At 51.1% G+C, this 25,986-nt stretch overlaps 2 long non-coding RNA genes across 2 annotated transcripts; both read left to right on the top strand.

Moving 5' to 3' along the window:
• Positions 1-3,873: 3,873 nt before the first annotated feature.
• Positions 3,874-8,522, top strand: LOC109267805 (uncharacterized). Its single transcript, XR_002080280.2, has 3 exons — positions 3,874-4,265; positions 4,961-5,283; positions 7,395-8,522. It is a non-coding gene; the product is annotated as an uncharacterized LOC109267805 (long non-coding RNA).
• A 7,276-nt stretch (positions 8,523-15,798) lies between these two features.
• Positions 15,799-17,737, top strand: LOC109267806 (uncharacterized). The gene is made up of 2 exons (XR_002080281.2): positions 15,799-16,538; positions 17,626-17,737. It is a non-coding gene; the product is annotated as an uncharacterized LOC109267806 (long non-coding RNA).
• Positions 17,738-25,986: the final 8,249 nt, after the last annotated feature.

Here is a 25,986-nt window from a genome sequence, read left to right as displayed (position 1 = left end):
AGGAAGCTACCCGCTCAGGTCACCCAGCTAGCAAATGGCGACCTTGACTCTGAACCCAGGATTTGAACCCAGGAAGTATGCCAGGCTCCTGGGTCTCATGACACCACAGCTGTCGCTTGAACCCTGGTGTTTTTCATCCATCACAAGCAGCTTTCACAGGCATTAAAAACTCTTGAGAACTTACTTTTCAATGGCCGCGTGCTATGCCATTAATTATCCCCAGGGCGGGCCAACGAGGTGTTCCTAAGTGTTCCCATCCTGTGAAAATTTTGGCTTGACCGGCCTCTTCCCTTCCTTGTGGTGTGGGTCCTGGGGATCTGGGCCAAGGACCACCCTTGTCTACAGGCACCAAGGATCAAGTGGGGATCAGAGACCCAAACTTTCTCCAGGGACAGCGGGAACCCTTCACTGGTCTTTTTTCTAGTGGTGAATTCAGACTCTACTAGGAGACGGACGGATGACAAAACCTCAGACGGATTTACTGTGACATCTGCCACACCACTCACTCCCACACATACAATCGCACATATGTACATATTCACACACACACACACAGCACTCATTGTCTCCCACGTGCTCACTCACTCACATACATGTGCACACAAATGTACACGAACACACATGCTGGCACGCATTCACAAACACTCAGGAACACAGGCACATCCACACCATTCTCATCTGCCAGCACACTCACCCATGCATCCACACACATATAAACTTACACACATATTTATACACCTACACATACTCACATATACACATATACACACACATCCACACTCACACATATGCACACACATATATGCATTCATATGCACACTCACCCTCACACATATAGACACATCTACATGTATATACGCACACGGGCACACGCGTATGCCCCCCGTTCTGTTGCACGCCTCTCCCCTGCTTCTGGGGACGTGCTGGAAATCTTTCGTGTTCCTTGGCTTGTGGACACTTCACCCTAATCCCCATCTTTATCTTCGTGTGCCCACCTCCCAGTGCAAATTCCGTGACCCAGTTCACCCCCGTCTGAAAGACACCAGTCTTACAGGGTTGGGGCCCCGCCCTCATGACCTCATCTCAACTAAGTACATCTGCAACAACACTGTTTCCAAGTAAGGTCACTTTCGGAGGTCGTGGGGCTTAGGATTTCAACAGATGAATGGGGGGGGTGGGGAGGACACGAAATTCAGCCCATAACTTAGAACAGCCTAATCTTCTTCCCCCGCCCCCCACCCCGCTGCTTCCTCCGGATTATTCGGGAGGGTGGCGTGAGAAGACGTAAGTTTAGACGTGCTCAGCCCTTGTCTGAGCACCGACTGTCCCCCAGACACGCTCACTCAGTTGCAGTAGGACCTCAAGGATTTTTTCTGGTAGAAATGAAGCTGATTGGAAAGACTGTGGAGGCGCGGTGCCTGGGGGGCTCAGTCGGTTAAGCGTCCCACTCTTGATTCGGCTCAGGTCACGATCTCACGGTTGGTGAGTTCGAGCCCCGCATCGGGCTGTGTGCTGGCAGCGTGGAACCTGCTGGGGATTCTGTCTCTCCCTCTCTCTGCCCCTCCCCAGCGTGTGCGCGCCTTCTCTCTCTCTCAAAAAATAAATAAATAAAATTTAAAAAAAAAGAGTGTGGGGTCATGGGATATTTATATACAATACCTGAGACACCGACCTTGAGCTATCTTTCCACACAGAAGACAGGAGGAAGGCTGGGTGACTCAATCACATTTCCGCTGTATCCTCGCAAGAAGAGAGGAGAATTCCACAGATGGGCGCCTCAGTCTGTCTCTTACGAACACGGCATTGGTTAAATCATGACAAAAACTTCACATCTATTAACGTCTCTCTCAACAGTTCTTAATTCGCATTCTCTCTAAACATGCCAGAGAGCAGCCCAGCAATTTCCTTAGGCTAATGCATCACAGGAATTCAGGAGCCTCTAAAATTACGAATTTTGTACCCGCCTCCCCACTCCAAAGAAACTGGATGCTTCTAAGGTTGGGACTGGGCCGTTCTCTGATAGATCTCTATCAAGAAATTGGGACTCAAGTCTGCTCGTGGTGAAGCATGCCTGCGATCTGCTCTACCGGCTGTGTGTCGTTGAGCAGATTACTCACCCTCTCTGAGACTCGTGTTCAAAATGTATAAAAGAGAGAGCATAAGACCTCCTTGTCAAAGTGGGTGTAGGAACTCAATGAAGTGATGTAGGCGGCGTCTGTGGTACAGCGTGGGCACACAGCAGCACAGGCTAAACACCAGATTCCTTTCATCTCTCCCCTGAGCAAGGGTCTTAAAAGCATCCGATCTCCTCCCCCACCACCCACTAAAGATTATGGCCTCCCAAGCACATGAGTCATTTGCAAATTTAAACTATTAATATACAATTGCTTTAGGGCACTTTACATAAGAAACCAAATTTGTGTTACAACTCTTGACTCCAGAATTCTGTCAAGACCAGAATCATCAGGCTTGATGTTCCATCCATGGTTCTTCCCACCCTTCCTGCCGGCCTGCCGCACAGCTGTGTTTGCCACGTCTTTTGTTGAATAAAAGGATGGTGTGTTAGGTCAGGCTGTGTCTGCTCCCAGGAACAGAGAGCCTGACTGCCGTAGCCAATGGTCATGTGGTTCCTGGATGCTGGGAAGCCCAGAAGTCTGAGGTCACTGGTCTTGCTTTCACTGCTGAACAATGCCATCAGGGACCCAGGCTCACCCCCATCCCTATCAAGTTGCCTTTTCATCCTCAGGCTCGTTTCCTCTTGGTTTCAAAAGGGCTGCTGCGGCCCCAGACATCACGTTAACTTCAAGACAGCAAGAAGGAAGATAAGAGGAGGCTGTGGCCACGTCTGGGCCTTTCATCAGGAAAGCTAAACATTTTGGGGTGCTTGGGTGGCTCAGTGGGTTAAGCATCCGACTTCAGCTCAGGTCATGATCTCATGGTTCGTCAGCTGGAGACCCACGTTGGGCTCTGTGCTGACAGCTCGGAGCCTGGAGCCTGCTTCGGATTCTCCGCCTCCCTCTCTCTCTGCCTCTCTCTCTCTCTCTCTCTCTCTCAAAAATAAATAAACATCAAAAAATTTTTTTAAAAAAGAAAGCTAAACGTTTTGCAAGAGCCAGGTGACTTCTGTTTTCATGCAGTGGGCCTCCGGCTGCAAGAAGGATGTATATTGGGGTCGAATGGCGATTCTTTGCCAACAAGGCAGAGGGCAGGGATGGATGTTGGGCACATTGCTACTGGCTCTGTCATAACCACTCGGAATGACCTGGGGGTAGCCACTCAGGAGAGAGGCTGGAAATAGCCCGGTGTGCAGCCTCGGTGGGATATTAGGGACTAAGGCCTCGTCCCGTTCTGGAGGCCCCTGTGACTTTTGTGGAGCCCCGAAGGCAAGAAAGTGGGAAACAGTCCACAGACACACAGAATAACTCTTACTTTCAAAAGCCAGGACAACCTTGCAGAACGGGGGGTCTGATACCTGCTGGGGGCACACTTCCTTGATCATCCTGGCCTATTCAGATTTGTTTTCAGACAGTATTTGTTGTGGCAATAAATGAACACACCCACATTTGCCCATCTCAGTGGAAGTCATTGCGGGCAATCTTGGGAAAAAGTGCTTTTCAGTTTTACAGCTGTCTTTGCCCAAGACACCTATGAGGTACTCACTAAATTCGGGTTAGGAGTCCCATGTGAAAACCAGTTTGATTCTTTAAAGGCAGCCCTCGGTTTTCACCTAAAAATGCCTTCTTTATTCAAGTTTGATCATTCACCTCGCTTCCCGGACTCAGCTCTGAGTGACTCAGCTTTCTCTGGCGTCAACCCTTAGAGTTTGAAGGTTTTCGATTTTTTTTTTTTTTGGTGGGAATATATTCAAAACAACTTGCCACAAGGTTGGAAAGCAGTTCAAGCATCACGGACGCTGAAATCTGCATCTCGCTTCTCAAGGTGACTCCTCTTGGGGATGTGGGGGGCCGGGAGGTTGTGAAGGATCAGTTGCATAATCATGATGTGTCCTCTCCAGCCGCGGACGAGGCGGTGGCACCCGCCTGAGGCCGGTCACGCTGGGGAGGCCCACCCTCCCCTGGGGGGAGAGGCGCTCAGAGCACCAGGCAGCTCCTGGAGGCGCAGAAGAATTCCCACGGGAGACTGGAAAGAAGCGGGCCTGCCCGGAAGGTCGCAGGGGTGGAATACAACGGGCTCCACCAGTGCACGAGCTGGGCGCCCAGCCCATCTGGCGTCAGGAGCTGCCAGCGCGTGGGGCCCATGACCAGGTGAGGTCACCCGCGATGGTGTCCCCGAGAGGCCACGCCTGCCACTCAAGTGCTGTTTGCGTGAAGGGGGGCACGAGTTTGCTCTGTTACTCCACAGCCTCATTCTAAGACCCTCGGAGCCCCTGGCCCTCGGGTTGGGACCCTGCCGGTGACGATGGCGAGGAGGCCCCAGGTGTGTGTGTGTGGGGGGTGGGGGGCAGACGCCCGGCCGGGACAGGCAGGTCCAGCTGCCCAAGGCGGGTGAGCAGCGTCAGCCTGTCCCTTATTCTGCCTTTTCCCTCCTTATGGTCAAATCCAGGTACCGAGCGAGCACGCGCCTTGCATGGGTGACGTTGGAAAGCACAGCTGGTCCAGGCTGGGAGAGTTAAATTAGAACAATTTTAATTAGGGCCTCATAACTGCCAGCGCTTTTCATTCAGTTATTCATTAACGCTCGTCCCACAAACATTTGTTAAGTACCCACTGTGTGCCAGCTACTGGCACCATGATGCTTAACCGTTTGGGAGCCAAAGTGATTACGAGAGAAATCTCCCGGTTTTTTGGCTGAGCCAGGGAGGCAGTGGCTGGAATCCTCTGCGGGAGAACCATCACGTTATTGTCTTTCACAAAGGCAGATGGTACATGCAGATCTGTGGGCGCGATAGTTTAGCATAAGCAGCACTTTTATCAAAGTAATTTCAAGGTCTTTGTTACAGCAGCCTCCGCACCCCCCGCCCCAAGGTCAGCATTTCACCAGCCTGAGTGCGGTTTGCTTGGTGTCCGACACAGCCATCTGTCAGATGTTCCAGGGAACCTGGCCGCAAGGGAAGCGCTATCTGGGAGCCAGGAACAGTGAAGCTGGTCCGTTCCCCAGGAAGAGAGAGACTGAAGGAAAAATTAACCCAGGAACTGAGTCACTCATCCATGTCTATCCGTGTGCGGGGAGTCGGATTCGATCCCTCCGTCTTGGCCAGACCGCAGACAGGGTCGTCTAGGCGCGAGCAGAGGATCTGGAAGTTACTACGCTCTCGGGAACCACGTAGGTGGTCATGCCTGTGCTTCGTCCCGTGACCTCCCCACGCCCCTGTCACCACTGCCAGAGGGACTTCTGATCACTGTCCGCGCCGTGGCCTCGCATAAAACCCCCGACTGCTAAACTCCAGCATACGGTCGCCACGTCTCGGGTGCCCTGCGTTGGCTAAGCCTGGCTCACCTCTCCAGAGGCACCTCCCATCCTGTCCTGGGGTCGCCACCCCACCCCACGCACATACAGTCATACACATACACGCATGCACACGTATACACACAAACACATGCATGTACATGTGCGTGCACACACCACACATACACACACACACACACACACACACACACACATGCACACACACCACTAAAACACCAACCCTCCTGCCCAGGCCAGGGTCCCTTCCTCTCCGACTTCCTCGCCTGGTTCTCTCCTGCTTCGCTTTATTCTCGATTCCACCGGCGTGCTTTCTCCCAGGCACCCTGCGGCTCCTTCCAGGAGGAATACAGCATCTTTCTTTCTTTCTTTCTTCCTTTTTTTTAAATTTTTTTAACGTTACTTATTTTTGAGAGACAGAGAGAAAGATAGAGCATGAATGGGGGAGGAGCAGAGAGAGAGGGAGACAGAATCCGAAGCAGGCTCCGGGCTCTGAGCTGCCAGCACAGAGCCCGACGCGGGACTCGAACCCACGAACTGTGAGATCATGACCTGAGCCTGAGCCGAAGTTGGATGCTTAACCGACCGAGCCCCCCAGGTGCCCCCAGCATCTGTCTTTATGCCCCAATTTCCCAGCTCACAGACAGTGAGAGACACATAACCTGTCTTTCTTCCCGCGTTGGGCTCGGAGGCAAGGAAATCGGACTATCCTGCAAGTATAATGCCCTCTGGCTCAGAACTAACTCCTCCAGTGGTCAAATTTGGGCCAAGGCCTGGGCAAACCGTAAACGTTGCAAACACAGTGCTACCAGCACTCTTCATGCATTGATGTATTTAATCCGTACAACAACCCACTCGTGGCTGTTATCGTCACTACACAGATGAACTGAGAGGCACAGAGAGGTTCAATAACTTTCCCGAGGCCACAGAGCTGGTAAGTGGATTTGAACCCAGGCAGCTCTAGAGCTGGTCTCTTAGCCAGAGCCTAGGAGGTCTTGCCTCACCAAGGGTCCCTATCCCCAGGGTTCCATCACCCACACATGCTCATGACACTACCCATGCCTCAGAAACAGCATCCCAAGGTTAAAGGCATCCAATAAGAACCATTTTATCATGCCGAGGGATTCCGTGGGTCGAGACTTGCGTGGGGTAAAATGGGGACGGATTGCGGGCTCAGCGGGGAAGACGTGCGTCATCCGGGGCTGGGGTCATCTGGAGGCTTCCGGACTCTCAGTTCCCGGCCTGGGATGACGTGAAGGCTGGGTTCGGCTGCGATGTTAGTGGCGTGGGCTTCTCACAGCACAGTGACTGGCACCTGAGCAGGAGCGAGCACGCCAAGGGGGAATATTCCAAGAGAACCAGGCAGAAGCTTCGGGACCGGTTCTGACCTAATCTCAGAAGTCACGGGGCGTCGCTTACTGCCACGTGCTATTAGTTACAAGGCAGCCGGAGGCTGGAAGAAAGAGACTCCATTTCTCAGCAAGGGTGTGACAAGGTCACATTGCAGGAGTGCCTGAGGGAGGGGAGAGAAAACTGTGGAAAACACAGCTTGCCTAGCCCGGGCCTGCCTACTGCAGAAACTTGTTTGCCCCAATCTGAGTGACCTCATCCTGAAGGTATTCACTTCTCACTTTGGTTGTCTTGTTGTTCCTGTGAGTGAGCGACCACCTTTGATGGGTAATGTGAGCATTTTGCAGGTGGACTGGGTGACCCAAAATGGCGACCCAACTAGAGAAGGCTCAACCCGTCCTGACAGCGGCCTCTGTCTCATGTTGCGCCAGAGTCTTACCTGGTAGTTGGGCCATAGAAGACAACGATGGCACTACTTTTCATCACTACTGTACTATGCCTGACCTAAATCTCTTCTCCAGTTGTATTGTTTGGGGACTTGTTGAGACCATAGGTTCAAGGCCCGTCCACAGAGTCTGGTTGAATTGTCTGGGGCCGGGAAGCATTGATTTTTTTTCTAGGGTCCACAGGTAATGCTGTTGGACACCTGAGCTGGAGAACACCTGTCTTAGATGAAGACCTTTGTGACTCTTGGCTTAGACCACCTTCTACCTCCAGAGGCCAAGTAGGTGTGTGGTGCCTTCACCGGCTCCCAGACACAACATACTCTTTTTAAAGAGTTTGTGCATTCGGGCTGTCACTTGCCCATTGGCCCAGGCTAAGTAGCTATCTGTGCTGAAAAACTATGGGGCAGATACAACGTGCTAGCTGCTGTGTTCCCTGGTGATGGCCGGCAGGTGCAAATCTGAAATGCAGACTCATTGTGTGGCTATAATTCTTCCTAATAACTCAGAAGAAGGGGCCAAGAGCATTTCCCCAAGGTACTACTTGCCTGTAAATGACACTCCGGAGGGAGAAGAAGGAAGCTCCCCCTGATTTTCTTTCCCTGGCCTTGGGCAGTGTGGGCATTTGTCTTCACAAACGATGCTCAAAATATGTTTGGCAGCAATCTGGTTTTGGGGGTTGTTTTTTGTTTTTTGGGTTTTTTTTAATGGGAGTGCACAAAAGCTTGTGCCAGTACCTTTAAATATTTTAGACGCTCCTAAAATGTCATCTGGCTGAACCAAATTTTTCCAATTTGGTGTGAGATGCACGAATGCTAATTTAAGCAATCGACTCATAACTGAGCAATGAAACCCTGACAGAAGAAGCTCTCTGTGCAGGCGGGGATGGGGCCATAACTCCTTCTGTGTAGGAACATGCCACAGTATTGCAAAAGTGTTGGCTTGTCTCCCGGAGTGATAAGAACACCGTTAATGTTCCTTAGAGCTGCTTCCTATAGGCGGTTCAACCTATGTTTCAGGAGGGCAAGATCAAAACGAACGACGTATCTGTTGAAGTGCTAGGGAGGCCACCTTCACTTTGACCAAGAACCTCTGGATCCTGTTTGCTGCGGCCACTGGCCGTGTGGCCTTGGGCAAACTATTTTAACCTCTCATGTGCAAAATAAGGTTAACGGTGATGCTCCCTGGGGTTGTTGTGAGGGTTAGGAGTTAATGTGGGTGAAATAGTTCAAGGGTTCCTTGGCGAAGAGTAAGTGCTCATGAGGATGACCCGTCATCCCACCATTTTGAAACACTCACCGCCACTAGATGTTCCCAATTCAGTAATAACTGGGAGCATTGCTGCAAAGCTTTGAAGCCTTCCCCACCCCACCTCAAACACACGCATGTACACACACACACACACACACACACACACAAACACACACACGCCTCTCTGGGTGGCCTCCTTACTCCCACAGGATCCTACACAGAGTAGATGCTCAAACCTTGCACCTTGGCTTGAGATAATGTGGCTCTGATCACCTGGGGTAGAAAGGGGCACAGCTGGCTTTGCTGAGGACACTCAGGAAACATGCAGAGCTTCTGGGTCATTGGAATCTTCTAGAAGCTCACTTAGTCCCACATGAGTCCCAGATGAGTCTCCTCCTCATCTTCTGCCGGGAAATGAGGCTCTTCTTTTCCAGGGAAGGCTGTCAGTGCCAAGCTCACCATTGTTCCATTTGCAACTGCCCTGGGCAACTGGAGGCTGCACTGCCCCCTAGAGGCTTGGGGCATTTTGTCCCCAAAGTTTTTATGGTAGAGATCCTTTTGTTTCTCTAACTTTATACTATAAAATATTTTCTTTTTATGATAAAATTTGTATATATTTTATGTTATATTCATTGATTTCAACCTTTTATTTTTAAATAATAGCAAACTTACAGAAGAGTTGCAAGAATACCATGAAAATTGTTCATATACCCTCCACCCAGACGTACCCATTGTTAACGTTTTGCTGTATTTTGCCACATCATCCCTCTTTCCCTAGATAAGCGTCCATATTACTTTCCCCGGTCATTGCAGACATCACGGCTCTTCATCCCTAAATTTTCCCACGTAGATCTCCTAAGATCAAGAACCTTCTTTCCCATACCCACAGTGCAGTATCTGAGCCAGGACATTCATCACTGATAGAGTCCTATCATCTAATTACCAAGGGCTCCAGTGATGTCCTTATAGAATTGTCTTCCAGTCTAGGATCCAAATCAGAAGCACATATTATATTTGGTTTACAATTCTCTTCGGTCTCCTTTAATCTGACGTCTCTTGTTAGCTTTTTTTTGCTTGTGTGTGTGTGTGTGTTACATGACAGTAACACTTTTGAAGGGCACATGTAAGTAGCCATCAAAGAGGTACAATAGAATAGTGGTAAAAACTCTCGTATACTCTTCACCCAGATTTTCTGAAATTTGGGTGGGGTTTTTTTTGGTTATTCTTTTTTTTTTTAATGTTTATTCATTTTTGAAAGACAGAGAGAGACAGAGCACAAGCAGGGGAGGGGCAGAGAGAGAGGAAGACACAGAATCCGAAGCAGGTTCCGGGCTCTGAACTGTCAGCACAGAGCCCAACGTGGGGCTCGAACTCATGAACAGGGAGATCACGAGCTGAGCTGAAGTCGGATGCTCAACTGACTGAGCCACCCAGGCGCCCCTCTTTTTTTTTTTTAATTCAAGTTAGTTAGCATTTACTGTAGTTCAGTGAAATTTGGGTTTATCCGAGGTTTCCTCGTCACTAGATTCGGATTATGCATTTTTGGTCAGAATATATAGTGAAGTGTCTCTGTCATTGCCTCCCCTATGGAGACACTTGATGTCAATTTTGTCCATTTACTGATAATATTGACTGAAGTTCGAATCACATGTTTTCATGTACTTGTTGGCATTTGTGTATCATCTTTGGGAAAATGCCTATACAAGTCCTTTGCCCATTTTTAAACTGGGTTTTTTGTCTTGTTGTTGGGCTGTAAGAGTTATTTATATATTCTAGATATTAGACTCTTCTCAGGTGTATGGTTTACAAATATTTCCTGCTATTCTGTGTGTTTTTTCACTTTCTTGATGATTTCCTTTTTTTTTTTTTTTTGTAGTTATTCATTTTTTGAGAGAGACAGAGACAGAACAGGGGAGGGGCAGCATGAGAGACAATCCCAAGCAGGCTCTCTGCTGTCAGCATGGAGCCCGACTCAGGGCTTAAACTCACAAAGCATGAGCTTGTGACATGAACCAAAACCAAGAGTCAGACGCTCAACTGACTGAGCCACCCAGGCGCCCATTTTAAGTTAGTTTTTGTATAGACGTAAGGTAAGAGTCAAAAGTCATTCATTCTTCGGCACGTGTCTATCCAGTTGTCCCAGCTCCATTTGTTAAAAAGACATCCTTTCTCCCAATGCTCTTGGAAAGCTCTTGTCAAAAATCAGTTGACCATAGACACGTGGGTTTATGTCTGGACTCTCAATTCTACTCTGTCAATATATTTATCCTGTGCAAGTACCACACTGTCTCAATTACTACTGTTTTGCTGGATGTTTTGAAAGAGGGAAGCGTGGTGCCTGGGTGGCTCAGTCGGTTAAGCGTCCGACTTCAGCCCGGGTCATGATCTCGCGGTCTGTGAGTTCGAGCCCCGTGTCCGGCTCTGTGCTGACAGCTCAGAACCTGGAGCCTGCTTCTGATTCTGTGTCTCCCTCTCTTTCTGCCCCTCCCCTACTCATGCTCTGTCTCTCTCTGTCTCAGAAATAAATAAACATTAAAAAAAATTTGGAAGAGGGAAGTGTGAGCCTTCCTACTTTGCCCTTTTTTTTCAAGATTGGGCTATTCGGAATTAGCCCTCAAGTTTTGATGCAAAATAAATGCTGGGACTTTCTTTCAATAGCAAGTCTATGTATAATTATCCAATTATCTTATTTTTCAGCTGTTTAATTTGTATTTGTGTCTATGATTGTGCTCATCAGTTTATACATATAAAAATCTTCAAGATAAATACACAGATAGATGGATAGATAGATGGATGGATGGATAGATAGATAGATAAAAAGGGAAAGAATGAATTTGCAATGTGCTTCTGGACTGCGAGACAGAGATATGCACACATGGAGGAGAATTTGCAAGACTGGAGGATAATTTGGCCCAAAGCACTTGCCTGGTTGAGCCAGTAATAAGTAACAGAGGTCTAGGGAAGCCCTCGCGGCTTTGACACCAGTCATGTACATTAACTGGAGTCTACAAATCTCAGAATTCCAAAGAGCAATCAACCCTGAAATTTGCTCTCCAGGGACCTTCACCCCCCCGACCGCCTTCTGCCCAGACATCCCCCTTCCCTGCCGTATTTTTCCAGGTGGGTGGACCCTGGGGCTGTGAGCTTCTGGAAGAGGAGCCCCTTCAAGGGAATAATGACTGCAGTCCCCGGTTTGCCTGTAACTTCTCCCACCCTCGGTTCTCACGGCCCACGTTCAAAACCGCAGGGGGTCGGATGTGTGGCTAGCTGGCTTCCAAGGTCGGGTGGAACCCTGCCGAATAAAGAGGAGCTGGGCTTGACATCTCCCTACGTTTGGTGACTTGCTAGAAAGACTGAAAAGACTCCATAGTGAGTGGTGCTCAGCTAAGATTTGCTGCAGAAAAGGACACAGAGAGAGAAGGTGGCAGGAGGAGATACACATCAGCGGAGCCCAGAGAAGTCCAGCTCCCCGCTGTGCCTCCTCACCCGAGCCCAGTCGGGATGGGCTTTTCTCTGCCAGAGAACTACAGGGTCATGTGTGAAGTCTTCCGTCCGGGGAAACCCATGCAGGTCTCAGGCTCCAAGGTGTTTATGGGGCGTTTGTCAGACTCATCCTGCTATCAATCAGCCACGGCAACTGAAACCAGGACTCCAACCAGGAAGCCAGGCGTATCTCATCGCTCTTAATGTTGGCGCAAAGCCACCCCAACAAGCTAGCGGGACCCGGTCCGTGGCTCCCGGTGTACACAACAAAATCATCCATCACTGACATAAAAACTTTCTGAGACCCCCATTCCCAAGGGCTGGCCAACCAGGGTCAGTCGTGGCTCCAGGTTTCCTTGGAAACATTCAAGGAGTAAGTAACGGCGACGGCTCCTTCCTCACGTTTTCACCTTTTCTAAGTGGTCCTCAGCCTACAGTTACAGATGCATCTACACAGCTCAGCCTCGGGAAACCCTTTACTGGCCGCCGGACGTCATCGCCATGGCCCTGGTCAACGTGAAATAGGAGAAGAAGGCAGCAAAACACACACGTGGCCTGGTTTCCAACCTCTACCTTGTGCGTGTCCTTGGCAAAATCACGTCACGTCTCCAGGGCAGCTAAGGTCTCACGCATCCCACCCGAGGGCAAGTTTGTGAGATGGCTGTGGTAGGTGACGTGCAACGTAAGTGCTCCCTCTTACTGACGGTGGCACTTGTTTGACAGCTGTCTTTCCTGCCTCGGCTCCACATATCTGAGAGGAGCCGCAAATCAATAATCTCCACTTACAGACTGATTCAAGAAACCAGCGCCAACCCCCTGGAGGCCATTGGCTGATCCGTTTCAGAGGATTTATCCTGCTAAACTTATCCCGCTTGGCACTTTCTACTTACAGAAAAAATCTCTATTCCTTTTCGGAACAGATCTGTCCAGTGTGTCCCATTTTTTTGTTAATATAATATGGAAAACAATTCATTTGCTGGCAGGGGGACGTTTATTCAGCAAATATTTACCGAGAATCTCCAGTAATAATAATTACCATTCAGCAAATGTTTATTGGAAGCATACTCTGTGCTAGGCATTGTGTCCGAGTAGGGATACGGGAGATACGACAATTAACAGGCGCTAGGGCCCTGCTCATGGAAATTTCCATCTGTTTGCAAAGTAGGGTGGCCAAGTGTTCTGGTGTGCCCAGGACCCGAGCCACTGCCTCTGCCCCCAGAGAACCACCTCTGGACCGCCACTGCCCTCCAGGGCCACCAGAGCCTGGGACCCCAAGGCCTGCTGCTGCTGGAGTCAAGGTCAGAGCCTCAACGTGCTCAAAGCTGGGTGATAGTCTAGAGCGACCCCTCAAATCTCTCCACCGAGGCCACGGTCACCTTGGGTGCTGCCCAGACTCCCTCTAAACCCTGGAAAGACTTCACTGGACCCTGTCCACCACCCAGATGTGGACACCCGCTCTCACGGGAGAGGGGGGCAGGGGAGGGGGTGTCTTGCTGTGTAGACTCAGGGAGGTTTCCTTTGTAGCTTCAACAGCAGAGAAGTCCAACGCCAGGCTTTTGCGTGAGGCTCTCTCTGCCCCGGCTGTGTTCCTTCCCTGCAGCTGACCACCCTGCCAGGCCCCCCGGGGGCCCCCAGAGGCCCTCGGGCCTCCCAGGGAGGGCCACCCGAAAGCCACGCCTGACCACCCACCCACTTCGGCCCTCTCCCTCCTCACACGACCCAGCCTTGGGCACCGTATTTTCCGATATTTTGCAAAATTCCTATAAATGGACTTGTATGTCGTAGAATCAAAAAAAAGAAAAACACAGTTTTGTTTTAAACAAACAAGAGAGTCTCATTTTGCCAAAACATACGCCAGTGTCCTATTTCTGTCCCTAGTGCAGCCGTAGGCATAAAGTAGAAATAACGTGTCCAACCAATTCATTGTCTTGAATTATTTACCTCTTTTAAGATGAGCTGTTTGAGAAGTAAGACCGAGACCTCCTTTATTTATTTTTATTGACCGAGTTTCGTCATTTGGGTTGTGTCCTCGCTGACTCCTCCTGACTTGGGCCGTCGTGCTGAGCCCGGCAATCGGCTCACTGCACGCCTGCACAGCTGTGCTAACCCGGGTGTCCTGCTTACAGCGGCTTTTCCTCTTTAATCCCCGAATTTACGATGGAAGACACTGGCTGTTCTGATTTCATTAGGCCAGCAGACCGTTTTCGGCAAATCGCCTGGACAGCGTCTTGAAGGTGCTGGGCAAAATGAACGTTGCTCAACGTGTTTGAAATGACCCACAAGGAAGAAGTCGTGACACGGCGCTGATTTGCCAGGTTTGTAAACGGGGATCGAAAGGCAGGGATGGCAAAAGCTGTGATGTTGACCATGTGTCCCTAAAACTTTCCTCTGTCATTCACTCCCTCGTGTGAGATGTCGTGTGTGCCCCACCGTCCAGCACCCGTTGGAGACGCAGAGAACATGAAACGCTGTCTTTGTATTCGTGAGAGATTTCAGCCGAAACCCGACAGAAGGTCCATATCAGCCAAAAAGGACATAGGGTGTAGCTGGGCCTCAGAGACACTTGGGACAAAGCAGAAACTCTCGCCAGGGATTATCTCGGTGTCTGTTCACTTTCTCCTACCCCCAGTCAGGCTCTTCCACCAGCCAGGACCCTGGCTGTTCACCACCCACAGACAACTGCAATCCACTGCTCCCACCCAAGCTCAGAAATCCAAGGAAGGGCTCTGACTGGCCCAGCTAGGGTCAGGCGTCCAGCTCTGACCAATCAGTGGTGGCCATGTGGGTGGCGTCCATAAGATCAATGGAGCTGAGAGCACTGGAATGAGCCCCCATGCAACATGGCTGATCCTTATAACAAGAGGAGAAGAGATCCAGCGAGGCAGGTGCAGATGAGAAGCAGAGACGGGAGCATGTGTTTGCAAGCCAAGGAACGCCAAAGATGGTCAGCGACATCAGAGGCCGGGAGAAAGGCAGCGAACAGATCCTTCCCTAGACCCTTTGGAAAAAGCCCAGCCCTTTTGACCCCCCAACCCTAGCATCCAGAACGGTGAATGAATAAACTTTTTGTTGTTTTACGCCACCCAGTCTGTGGTAATTTATTACAGCAGGCCTAGGACATTAATACAATAGACAGCAAAACATTCCAAAAGCTTAAATATTTCAATGTTTCAAAATAAAGGATGAGAATAATAATGGAGAGTGTGTAGTTTGGGGAGAGGGAAGTCTTTCTTATCCTACCACTGAAGACTGAAATTATGAAAGAAAAGACTGGCTGACCCACTACATGAAAATCATCGTTCACAAAACATAACAGAGTTGAAAGAAAAACATTTGCAGTTTGTGACAAAGAACTAATATGTGCAATGCAGAACGGGCTCCTATAAATTAGAAAAAAGTATCAGTGACCCCACATTTTGTTTATACATAATAAACAAATTCAATGACTAGACAAGATACAGAAGAAATCCAAATGGCAACGAAATGTGTGCAGAGTTTTTCTGCTTCACAGATAAATAAATGGAAATTAGGATAAAGACATGTAATTTCTGGGGCACCTGGGTGGCTCAGTCGGACAAGCATCCTACTTCGGCTCAGGTCATGATCTCTTGGTTCGTGGGATCGAGCCCCACATCGGGCTCTGGGCTGAGAGTGGACCCCGCTTGGGATTCTCCCTGTCTCCTCTCTCTGCCCCTCTCCTGGTCATGCTTTCTTTCTCTCTCTCTCTCTCTCTCTCTCTCTCTCAAGATAAATAAACTTTAAAAAAAGCATATACTTTCTCTCAAATCATACTGGCAAAGGCAGATCAGACTGATGGCACTTGGCACTGACATTAGCAGTCCCCAAACGTCCCAGCCAGAGGGACTTAGGCGTGCTGGCCATACCGTAAAAGGTTAGCTCAGCAGACGTGGGTTGCTCAAACCCCAAGCGTGGCCCTTGATTGGCTCCTGGGACGTGACCTCTGAGCCCCTGGAGAATCCTTCCCGACAACAGCAACTTTGCGTGTCTGAGCGTTTGGGCCATGCCACATGGTTTATGCTGGCCACAGGATTTATGGCGAGCACCTGCTTCCTGTACGTCTGAGGCTCTATCACATGCTGTATCAGGCTGCAGAGTTTGGGCATTTTGCCTAAAGCCAAAACGGCCTGGAAGCCTTCGGGAGCCACTTAGAAGTCATTTTCTTCTTGTCACGGGCTGAACTGTGTCCCTTCGAAATTCATACTCTGCAGCTGTGACCCACAAGGTGACTGTGTTTGGAGATGGGGCCTGTAAGGAGACAACTGAGATGAAATGAGGCCTGACGGTAGACCCCTGACCCAGCATGACTGGGGTCCTTGTAGAAAGACAAAGAGACCCCAGGGATGCCCGTGCCCAGAGACAAGGCCATGTGAGGACACGGTGAGAAGGAGCCATCCACAAGGCAAGGGCCTCTGGAGAAACCAGCCTCCCCAACACCTTGATCTTGGACTTCCAGCCTCCAGAACTGTGAGAGAATTAACTTCGGTTGTTGAAGCCCCCAGTCTGCGGTACGCTGTTGTGGCCGCCCTCATGTACCTCTGGATCTGATCAAAAAAGGACTGTTCTCAGGTATTTACTTGGCCCCAGAGCCCCACTCTTCTTCTTCTTCTTTTTTTTAATGTTCATTTATTTTGAGAGAGAGTGTGTGTGTGTGGGAGCAGGGGAGGGGCTGAGAGAGAGGGAGGGACAGAAGATGCAGAGTGGGCTCCGGGATGACAGCAGTGAGCCCGATGTGGGGCTCCAACTCACGAACCTCGAGATTATGGCCTGAGCCGAAGTCGGACACTTAAGCGATTGAACCCCCAGGCGCCCCCACTCTTCCCTCTGATTCTGCTCCCTGGGGATCCCGAAGAGCTGGCTTTGCAGAGGTGCTGGCAATAGTGAGTGACATCACAGCCACCACCCTCCCAGCTTCCTGTCGCACAGGAAGGCCGTTTCTCTGGGAGCAGGATTGTGGAAGAGGCCTTCCTGCCCAGGCTCCTGCTCTCCTGGAGGGTAGACAGGGCTGGGGGTGAGGGGACGGTCACAGCCCGGATGAGGATGTTACCGCCAGATGTGAGCACACAGGGACAGCCTGCTTCCCTGTGACCCCAGCCCGGCCTGGGCTCCTCTGACCTGCCCAGAGGAGCCTGTCCACCACCCTCTCCCATCCCCCCTGCCGATGGTGTCCACCGCCATCCCCCCTTCTGGGGACCCTGAGCCCCAGACCCTCCCCAGCCTCTGGGGCCTGGGGTCCTGCTACAGCAGGAGTGGCCCCGGGCACTGGGAGGTGGGGTGGGGTCCTGGGGAACAAGTCCGTGCTCCGGGTGGGCAGGGCAGAGGGATGTGGGAACTTGGGCCCAGCGTCTCAGCACTTCCCTTCCTCCGGTGCAGGCTCAGGGCTCACGCAGGAGGCTCTGTGGTTTCCCCTCCCCTGATCCAGCCGCCCTCCACCCGCCCTCGGTTCCAGGGCTCACCGCCGTGTGGTGGTGAGGCTATTCCAGGTGGAGCAGGGGGGCGGCCCTCACAAGACACGGCGCGCCCCCCGGGATGTTCCCAGGGGCAAGACGGGAGGCACAGAAAGTGCTCCAACGGGTTAGCTCGGATTTCATGATGAGTCGTGTTATTATCTAATTATGTGCGTTACGATGGCTACCACCACCTTTTTATTCCACAGGTACTTGGTGCCCGGCCCGGCCCGGGCACTGTGCAAGATCAACTACCGAGTTTTGCTGATGAGGCCAAAACAAGTCATGGATTCGATTAAAAGCAAAAACAAAACCACTGCATTGGGTGCCTGGGTGGCTCAGTCAGTTAAGCATCTGACTCGATTTCGGCTCAGGTCATGATCTCACGGTTCGTGAATTCAAGCCCCACGTGGGGCTCTGTGTTGACAGGGCAGAGCCTGCTTGGGATTTTCTCTCTCTGTCTCTGCCCGTCCCCTGCTCGCTCTCTCGCTCTCTCTCAAACTAAGACAACAACTGTATTACCATAAAGCACAGGACCTTACACAATTAAGATGACCGAGAAAAGACTCTTGGGAACTAGCTGGTGCAGGAACACGGCAGGGAGGGACCTCTTTGAATCTCTCACTCAGGGAGGCCTCTTTCTGAGCCCAGACTGCAGAGGAAATGCTTGCCAAGGTCCCTTCTGACTTCCACAGGCTCAGCTTGTGCTTTCAGAGCAAAAGTCCCACTGCCCCGGGGACAGTGTGATGCAATCCTCTCTTTGCTTTCTGTTTATAATTTCTGTGAAACAGAGACATAATTACGTCTTGCACTTTGGTTTAATTACTTGTCTGATGCCCTCAGAGGGAGTTCAACCCTGCTGTCCCCCGGGGCGGGGGGGCAGGGGCACCTGCAGTCCCTCTCGGGGGGGGGGGGGGGGGGTGTGTGCAGCCTGGAGGCTCTGAAGCTGCGTTTGTATTGCAGGCTTTTTCTTAGAGGCAGTGTTGATTCTGGGGATACAGAGTAGGGCTGGGGGATCCTGGGTTTCTAGTCTTTAAAAATTGTAATACACTATGCGGCACCTGGGTGGCTCAGTTGGTTAAACATCTGACTCTTGATTTTAGCTCAGGTCGTGATCTCATGGTTTTGTGGGTTCGAGCCCCACTTCGGCCACCAATAGCGTGGGGCCTACTTGGGATTCTCTCTGCCCCTCTCCACTCAAAGACTTGCTCTCTCTCTCTCTCTCTCTCAAAATAAATACACTTTAAAGAAAAACACCTGTAACACACCAGTTTATTGACACGCATGCCCATGATTATCTTTTTTTTCTAGAAGCCAAGGCTGAGGCATCCTCTGAGGGCCAAAGGCGAGGGTCCCTTCCTCCCAATTTACATGGTTCCCCTGATGCTGAAAATTCCCCTTGTCTCAAGGGCCCTCTCATGGGGAATCTGACTTCACACCTCCAGGGCCCTCTTTAAAAAAAAAAAAAAAAAGTATCATATTCTTAACTTTTTAACAAGTTTTATTTATTTAAGTAATCTCTACACCCAACGTGAGGCTTGAACTCACGACTCCGAGATCAAGAGTCACACGCTATTCCACCTGAGCCAGCCAGGCATCCCTCCAGGGCCCTCTTGAAGCGGTTTCTCTGGCAGGTTGCTAGCCAGCATCTCCCAGCACCTTCCAGCAGCTTGACCATCTGCTTATGTTTAAGGATTCTTTAACACATTCGGGACAAAACTATGGGAAAGAAATTGACGTTTGTTCAGTACTACGTGCCAAGCACTGAATCAGGCATCTACACGCACCGATTCACTGGGGCAAGTTACTTGACCTTCCTGTGCCTCTGCTTCCTTGTCTGTACGGACACCCCCAACGGTACTGGGACGTCATCAGAGGAACATTGTGGACGAGGATACACGATGCGAAGAACAAGGTCTGGGGTGGGAAGCACTCGATAAATGTGAGTAGCTGTTTCCTCCTCCTCCTCCTCCTCCTCCTCCTCATCAAGGGAATTATTTAGCCCATTTTCCAGACCAGAAAACAGAGGCTCAGGGGGAATGAAGTGACCCTCACAAGGACCTCCTGGGGAGAAGTGGGTCAGCCTGGGGAGAAGTGGGAGCAGCCCAGGCTCCTCCTTAGCATTACATCATCTCTCCTGTCGGGATGCACAAAACATTCGTGAAAACCAGAACACCCTTATTAGCTCCCTGGTGCCTTTTTATCCCCTACTTTCAAGTTCCAGTAGCTTTCAAATGGTTTCGATTGCAACCCTCGGTAAGAAATGTGATGTAAATCACGACCCAGAACAGATATATATAAAAGGGAAACCAAAGTTTCTTGAAACATACTTTCTCTTACTATGTTCTAATTGTGCTGTGTGCCCTGGTATTTTTCCATGTGGTTCTATTTTATGTTTAAGAACTGGCTTCAACCTGGGGCACTTGGGTGGCTCAGTAGGTTAGGCATCTGACTGTTGGTTTCAGCTCAGGTCATGATCTCACCGTTTGAGAGTCCGAGCTCTGCATCGGGTTCTGTACTGACGGTCTGGAGCCTGCTAGGGATTCTCTGTCTTCTCTGTCTCTCTGCCCCTCCCCACTCGTGCTCTCTCTGTCTCTCTCTCAAAAGTAAAGACACTTTAAAAAAAGAAAACTGGCTTCAACCTGGCCTCATGTGGCCTTTTGAAAACCACCAGTCAGGCAGAGAGTGAGTTCAGTCTTCTGAACAGCCCTGCCCAGGTGTGGTCCTGAGCACCCCCTTGGGGTTACCTGGGCCCCAGCTCCCTCAGCACCAGCCCCTCCTGCCAGGCCCCAGTCTCGAGAAGAAAGCTTGTGAAGCCCCATCCGCAGGGCCCCACATAGGTACCTGCCAGTCTGAGCCATCCAGATCGCTTAGGCCGTGCTCAGGAACACAGATTTAGGATTTATCCAGTCAGAGTCACCTTTTAAAGGGCAGATGCTCCTTTGATGTTTGTCTCTTGGTGTCCAAGGGACAGGTACTACAGTGTAGGGACACTAGGATGTCTGAGTGGAGACCAGCAGGTGCTTAGCAAGACATAAGGAAGAAGTAAGGGGACAAAAAGCGAAAGGAAAATTCCTTCTGGGATAAGCCTGCCCTCGTTGCCACCTTGACTGGCCAGCTCTGCTCTCCCCTCATCCGTCTCCTCTTCTTCCGGCCCTCAGCCTCCTCACTGTCCAGCTGCCTTTGCTTTTCAGTGTGGTCCACGCCAGCGGGATGCACGTGGGCAGAACGCGCGTGGACAGGGCACCCGATACTTCCAGGCCTGGCCGCGTCGACCTGCCCAAGCAAGGCCCTGCCTGGTCGTCCCCTCTGAGGCTTGATGCAGATGAGCACAGAGACCTTGGAACCCTGTGGAAGGACCTTGGGTCCCCAAGTCACTGCTCAGGTGGACAACACCCGTTCATCAGAGTCTCCCTCTAGCTTCACTAGAGTAAGAAGTAAACTTACGCTATGTAAAGCCACTAAGGCACAGAGATCATCCTCAAACACGAATGTCCTCTGAATACCTCTGAACTATCCAAGTTCAAGGCAGTGGAGGAAGAGATTCTCAAATGTAGCACATTTAACGGAGCAAAACATGTACTTCAAAACAGATCAGTAGGGTATCTCCAAAGCTCATTCCCACCCAGAACCTCAGAATGGGACCTTCTTTGGAAAGAGGGTCTTTGCAGACACAGTCAAGTTAAGATGAGGTCATCCTGGGCAAGGGCGGGCCCTACATCTAATTCGACTGGTGTTTGTATGAGGACAAAGATTCGGACACAAAGCCCCAGACACACAGAGAAGGAGGTCGGGTGCAGACCCAGAGCCTGGAGGGATGTGGCTCAAACCAAGAGCACTGAGGGTTGGCGGCGGCACTAGAATCAGAAGAGGGACGGAAGGATTCCTGTGGGGACGTCTCACCTCCAGGACTGTGCCAGAATAGACTTCTGTTGTTTGAAGCACCCCACCCCCACCCCCGGCTTGTGGTGCTTCCTTGTGCAGGAAATTAATATACCCCGTAAACAAAGCCTCATGTAACCTTAAGAAATTGCGCTATTTTTAGCCCGGTTCCGGGTCACGTGCTCTCGCTTCGAAAGGGCGCATCTTAAATCTGTGCTTCCAGCTGGAGGGTGTGAGCGCAGACCCCAGGGAAAAGATCTCACCGCCTCTCAATCTTCCAGAGAAGTCCCCAAGGGGTTGAGTTGCCGGGAAGCTTCCAGAGCAAGCAAGTTCTCGGCCAGGAAAAATACCGGACCCTCAGGCTACCCACCGAGGCCTAATTACCTTTGAAGATGGTTTGCCCCACCCTTCACAGCGTCTGCGACTCAGACAGCAGCTGGAGGGGCCGCGTTAGAAGTTAGAGCGGGTGGAGGAAAACCTCTCTAGGAGAGACACCTGCCCAGCCAGAAAGGAGGCCAGGGAGGCAAGGGAAGCCGCGGTACCTGCCCTCCTCTGCTGTCCTGTGCTATGGCCGGCCCTAGAACCCCACCCAATGGGTGGGGGCCCTTCTCTCCGCGCCCCATCCCCTCAGGGCCACCCGCTTATTGAGGCGTGCTGACCAGAATCCGCTAGCTTCTCATTATCACCCTAGTCATGTCTTACCTTTACTGCAAGCTTTCAGAAATCTAACACACCATGCGTCGGATGTCTTCCTGAATCAAATTTTCAAAGGCAGATAGATTGTAAGCACAATAGCTAATCAGGCTACCTCGGGACATGCTAACTTGATGAGCATTCTTTACCAAACATCATCTTTCTCAAAGGGAACAGTCGCCGGGTACCATTTGCTGGGGCTCCTGGAAGAAAGTACCAGCAAGCCAGTGGCTTAAAGAACAGAAACTGATTGCCTCGCTGTTGTCAAGGCTAGAAGTCCGAGGTCAAAGTGTCGGCGGGGCTGTTCCCCCCATGCCCCCCGGGGACTGTGGGACGGAACTTGTTCCAGGCCCCTCTTCCAGCTTCTGGAAGCTTGCTGGAAATCTTGGGCCTGTAGATGCTCCATCCCAGTCTTCACGTGACCTTCTCCTGGTGTGCGTACCTTTGTCCCAAGTCCCACTTTCTGTGAGGCACTGATCCCGTTGGATTAGGACCCGCTCTATTCCAATATGACTCCGTATTAACTAATGACATCTGTAATGACCCTATTTCTTTTTTTTTTTAATTTTATAATATTTTTCACTTTTTTTTTTAAAAGTTTACTTACTTATTCAGAAAGAGACAAAGACGGCGCGAGTGGGCGAGGGGCAGAGAGAGGAGAAGACAGAGAATCCCGAGCAGGCTCCACACTCTTGGCACGGCGCCCGACGTGGAGCTCCAACTCACAAAATTGCAAGACCGTGGCCTGAGCTGAAACCGAGAGTCAGACGCTTAACTGACTGAGCCACCCAGCTGCCCTTGTAATGACCGCGTTCCTAAAGAAGGTCACATTCTGAGGTACCGAGGGTTAGGACTTTACACGCGGATGGGGTGAGAGACACAATTCGATACATAACATTCTGTGTAAGTTATTTTTGTTAAAACCTGCACCTTAATAGGTTGGATTTGCTTTAAGTGGTTGTAATATCTGTAACAGTAAAATGGGGGCATGAAAATACCCACTTGGTACAACTACCTCAGAAAACTGAGAGTTTCGAGGCGCCGGGGTGGCTCAGTCGGTTAAGCATCTGACTTTGGCTCAGGGCATGATCTCATGGTCCGTAAGTTCGAGCTCCTTTTTGGGCTCTGTGCTGACAGCCTGGAGCCCCCTTGGGATTCTGTGTCTCCCTCTCTCTCTGCTCCTCCTTCACTTGCCCTCTGTCTCCCTCTCTCTCTCAAATAAACACCAAAAAAAAATTTTTTTAAAGAAAACTGAGTTTTTAAAAAGCTAAACATAAGCAAACGCTGTGATCCCCGCATTCGCTCCAAAAGAGACACTAAACAGAAACGTGTTCACCAAAAGACACGGACGCGGATCCGGACAGGATCTGCCCTATCGGAAACCTGAAACATTGCCCAGGCCCACCCACGGCCGTCCCGGTACATCGTGGAGTGTTCCAACGGCAGAGTTCCGCTCAGCAAGGAAAAGGAGTGAGCTCCAGCCTCGTGCCACAACACAGATCGAGTGAACATTTAATTCAGGCGCCAAAAGCAACCAAAGCCCAAAAATGCAGGAAGGAAAGAGCGGAAACGAGGATGAGGAAGGTATAGAAACAGGCCAGAGGCAAGATGCGCTTCGCACCTGCTCTTTGATTGAAAAGGCTCTGTTCCCTGGAAGGCTTGCGTGTGTGGGGATGCAAGAAACACGGAGAAGGGGAGCTCAGTGGGAGACGTGGGGGTCATTCCCGGTAGAAGAATAGTCAGGAATTTAGCCCAGCCCAGGGAAGAAAATACAAGCTTCCTTCGCCTCTCGGGATGGGCTGGTTCCAGCCTGGTGGTGCAGAAGTGAAATAAGGGAAAGGCGTTAAACCGAAAGGAAGTGTTGTTTCCTCTGTTTCCGAGACGACAGAACTGGCGCAGAACGAAGCTCTTTAGTCACACTCGGTGGCCCTGGTGACTTTAGTGTCTCTTAACGGGGCGCCCTTCACCTTTCCAGGCCGGAGCTGATTTTTGGAAACGGCCAAGGGTTTTTCAGAATCAAGTCAGGTGATTGAGCTGGGTGACCAAACTCCGTTCCATTTTACGAGGCGAAGCCCACACGTGGCCACAACGTGACATTCCCGGTTTCCTCGTGTGGGTTGTCATCTGGTGCTCAGGGCGGTTCCTTACAAAAGTCCCGACGCGGTCTGAGCGAGGACAACAGCCCCGAGGAAAGCTTGGAGTTTCCGAAGGTGCCTCCTCTGAGGGACAAAGGCGCTTCTGCCAAAAAGCGGATCCCTGACTGTCGCGTTCCCCTTATCGGACTCCCGCCCTCAGTCCGTTTCCCTAAAGGTCATCATCCATTTTCAGACACAGGATAAGGGGGTCGTTGTGGGTGCCTACGAGGAGAAGAGGGTCAACACCTGGGGGCTGGCCGTGGAGTGTGACAGGCGGGCAGGCGGAGGACCGGGTGGACACTGCCTGTATTCGCCTCCTGTGGCCGCCACCGCGAACGCGGTGGCTTAACGGAAATTTACCGTCAACGTTCTGGAGGTTGGAAGTGCAAGATCGAGGTGTTGGCGGGGCCGTGCTCCCTCTGGGGTTCTGGCTAGACTCCTCCCCTGCTGTCCACCCTCCTTCGGGTGGTCGGCCAGCCACCTTGGACATCCCTCGTCTTGTGGACGTGCGGCTCCAATGTCTGCCTCCGACTTCGGGGTGTTTTCCCTGCGTGTTCCCGTGGCCATGTGGCCATCTTCTTCCAGGACGCCAGTCCCACCAGATACAGGCCCACCCGCTCCGGCGGGACATCTCAACTCATGACATCTGCAATGACCCCGTTTTCAAATAAGGTCACGTTCTGAAGTACTTAGGGTTAGGGCTTCACCATCTCTTTTTGGGGGGACACAGTTCCATCCATGACACCGCCTCTGTCACACCTGGGATGGTGTTAAACAGGCCCACCTGTACTCCTGTACATCATTCCGTCCAGACAAATCCTTTCTTTTTCTTCTTAATTTTTTTAAATGTTTATTTATTTATTTATTTATTTTTTTTTTGAGAGACAGAGAGAGAAAGAAACAGAGTAAGTGGCAAAGGGGCAGGAGGTGGTGGGGGTGGGGGGGGGACACAGAACCCGAAGCAGGATCCAGGCTCTGAGCTGTCAGCACAGAGTCCGATGTGGGGCTTGAACTCATGAACCCCGAGATCGCGACCTGAGCCGCGGTCAGAAGCTCAACCTACTGAACCACGCAGGTGCCCCAGACAAATCCTTTCTTGGAGATCCAATCCGTTGTGCCCAGAACACCTCGAAATGAAATTGTTGTGCTTTTTTTCTTCCCTTTGTCTCTGACAGGTGCCCACTCACTGAACAGGCTCCTTACTGCAGGAACACAAAAGATAGGGCTTTTAATTCACACACTAGGCTCTTGAGACCCAGAAGGGAAGGTAGGAGGGCTTTGGAGCAGGTTTAAGTCTTAACAAAAACAAAGGAGTGGGGAAATTGATAGCTCCGCCCGCCAAAGCCTCTGGGGAAGTCACAGGGGTGGGGCATGGGGGGGTATTGGGGTGGGAAAGATGGGGTCTGAGTGGGGAGGCTGTAGGAAGGAGGTGTTAGAGAGGGAAGACTGAGTCTGGACTCCCAGATGTTACTGGCCAGAGGATGGGCGGGAGCCCAAGGAAGCTGAGCCAGGGGCACAGGCCTTCCCAGGGTGGGTGTCATTCCCGGGGGTCGTGGATCAGCTTCCTGTGTTGCCCCTTCACCTTCAGCTGCCCCGGCTGCCTCTGGCTCCTTCTGAACATTCTCCACGCCCTGAGGCATTGCTGCCCCAGGCCCCTTCCCAACAGCCTGGAGGTGCGCCTTGGCTCCAAAGAGATGCTGGTGGGGAGGAGGGCGGTCTCTACCAGCACCCAGGAGGCTGCGTTCATTTCCCCCCCGTGGCTGCTAGAACAAAGGACCACAAAGTGGGTGGCTTAAAACAACAGAAACGTATTCTCTCACAGTTCTGAAGGCCAGAAATCTGAAATGAACGTGTCTGAGG

Source organism: Panthera pardus, unplaced genomic scaffold (genome assembly GCF_024362965.1).
Source record: "Panthera pardus isolate Hobbes unplaced genomic scaffold, ASM2436296v1 HiC_scaffold_2, whole genome shotgun sequence".
Lineage (NCBI taxonomy): Eukaryota > Metazoa > Chordata > Mammalia > Carnivora > Felidae > Panthera > Panthera pardus.
This window is presented reverse-complemented; position numbering and strand designations above follow the sequence as displayed.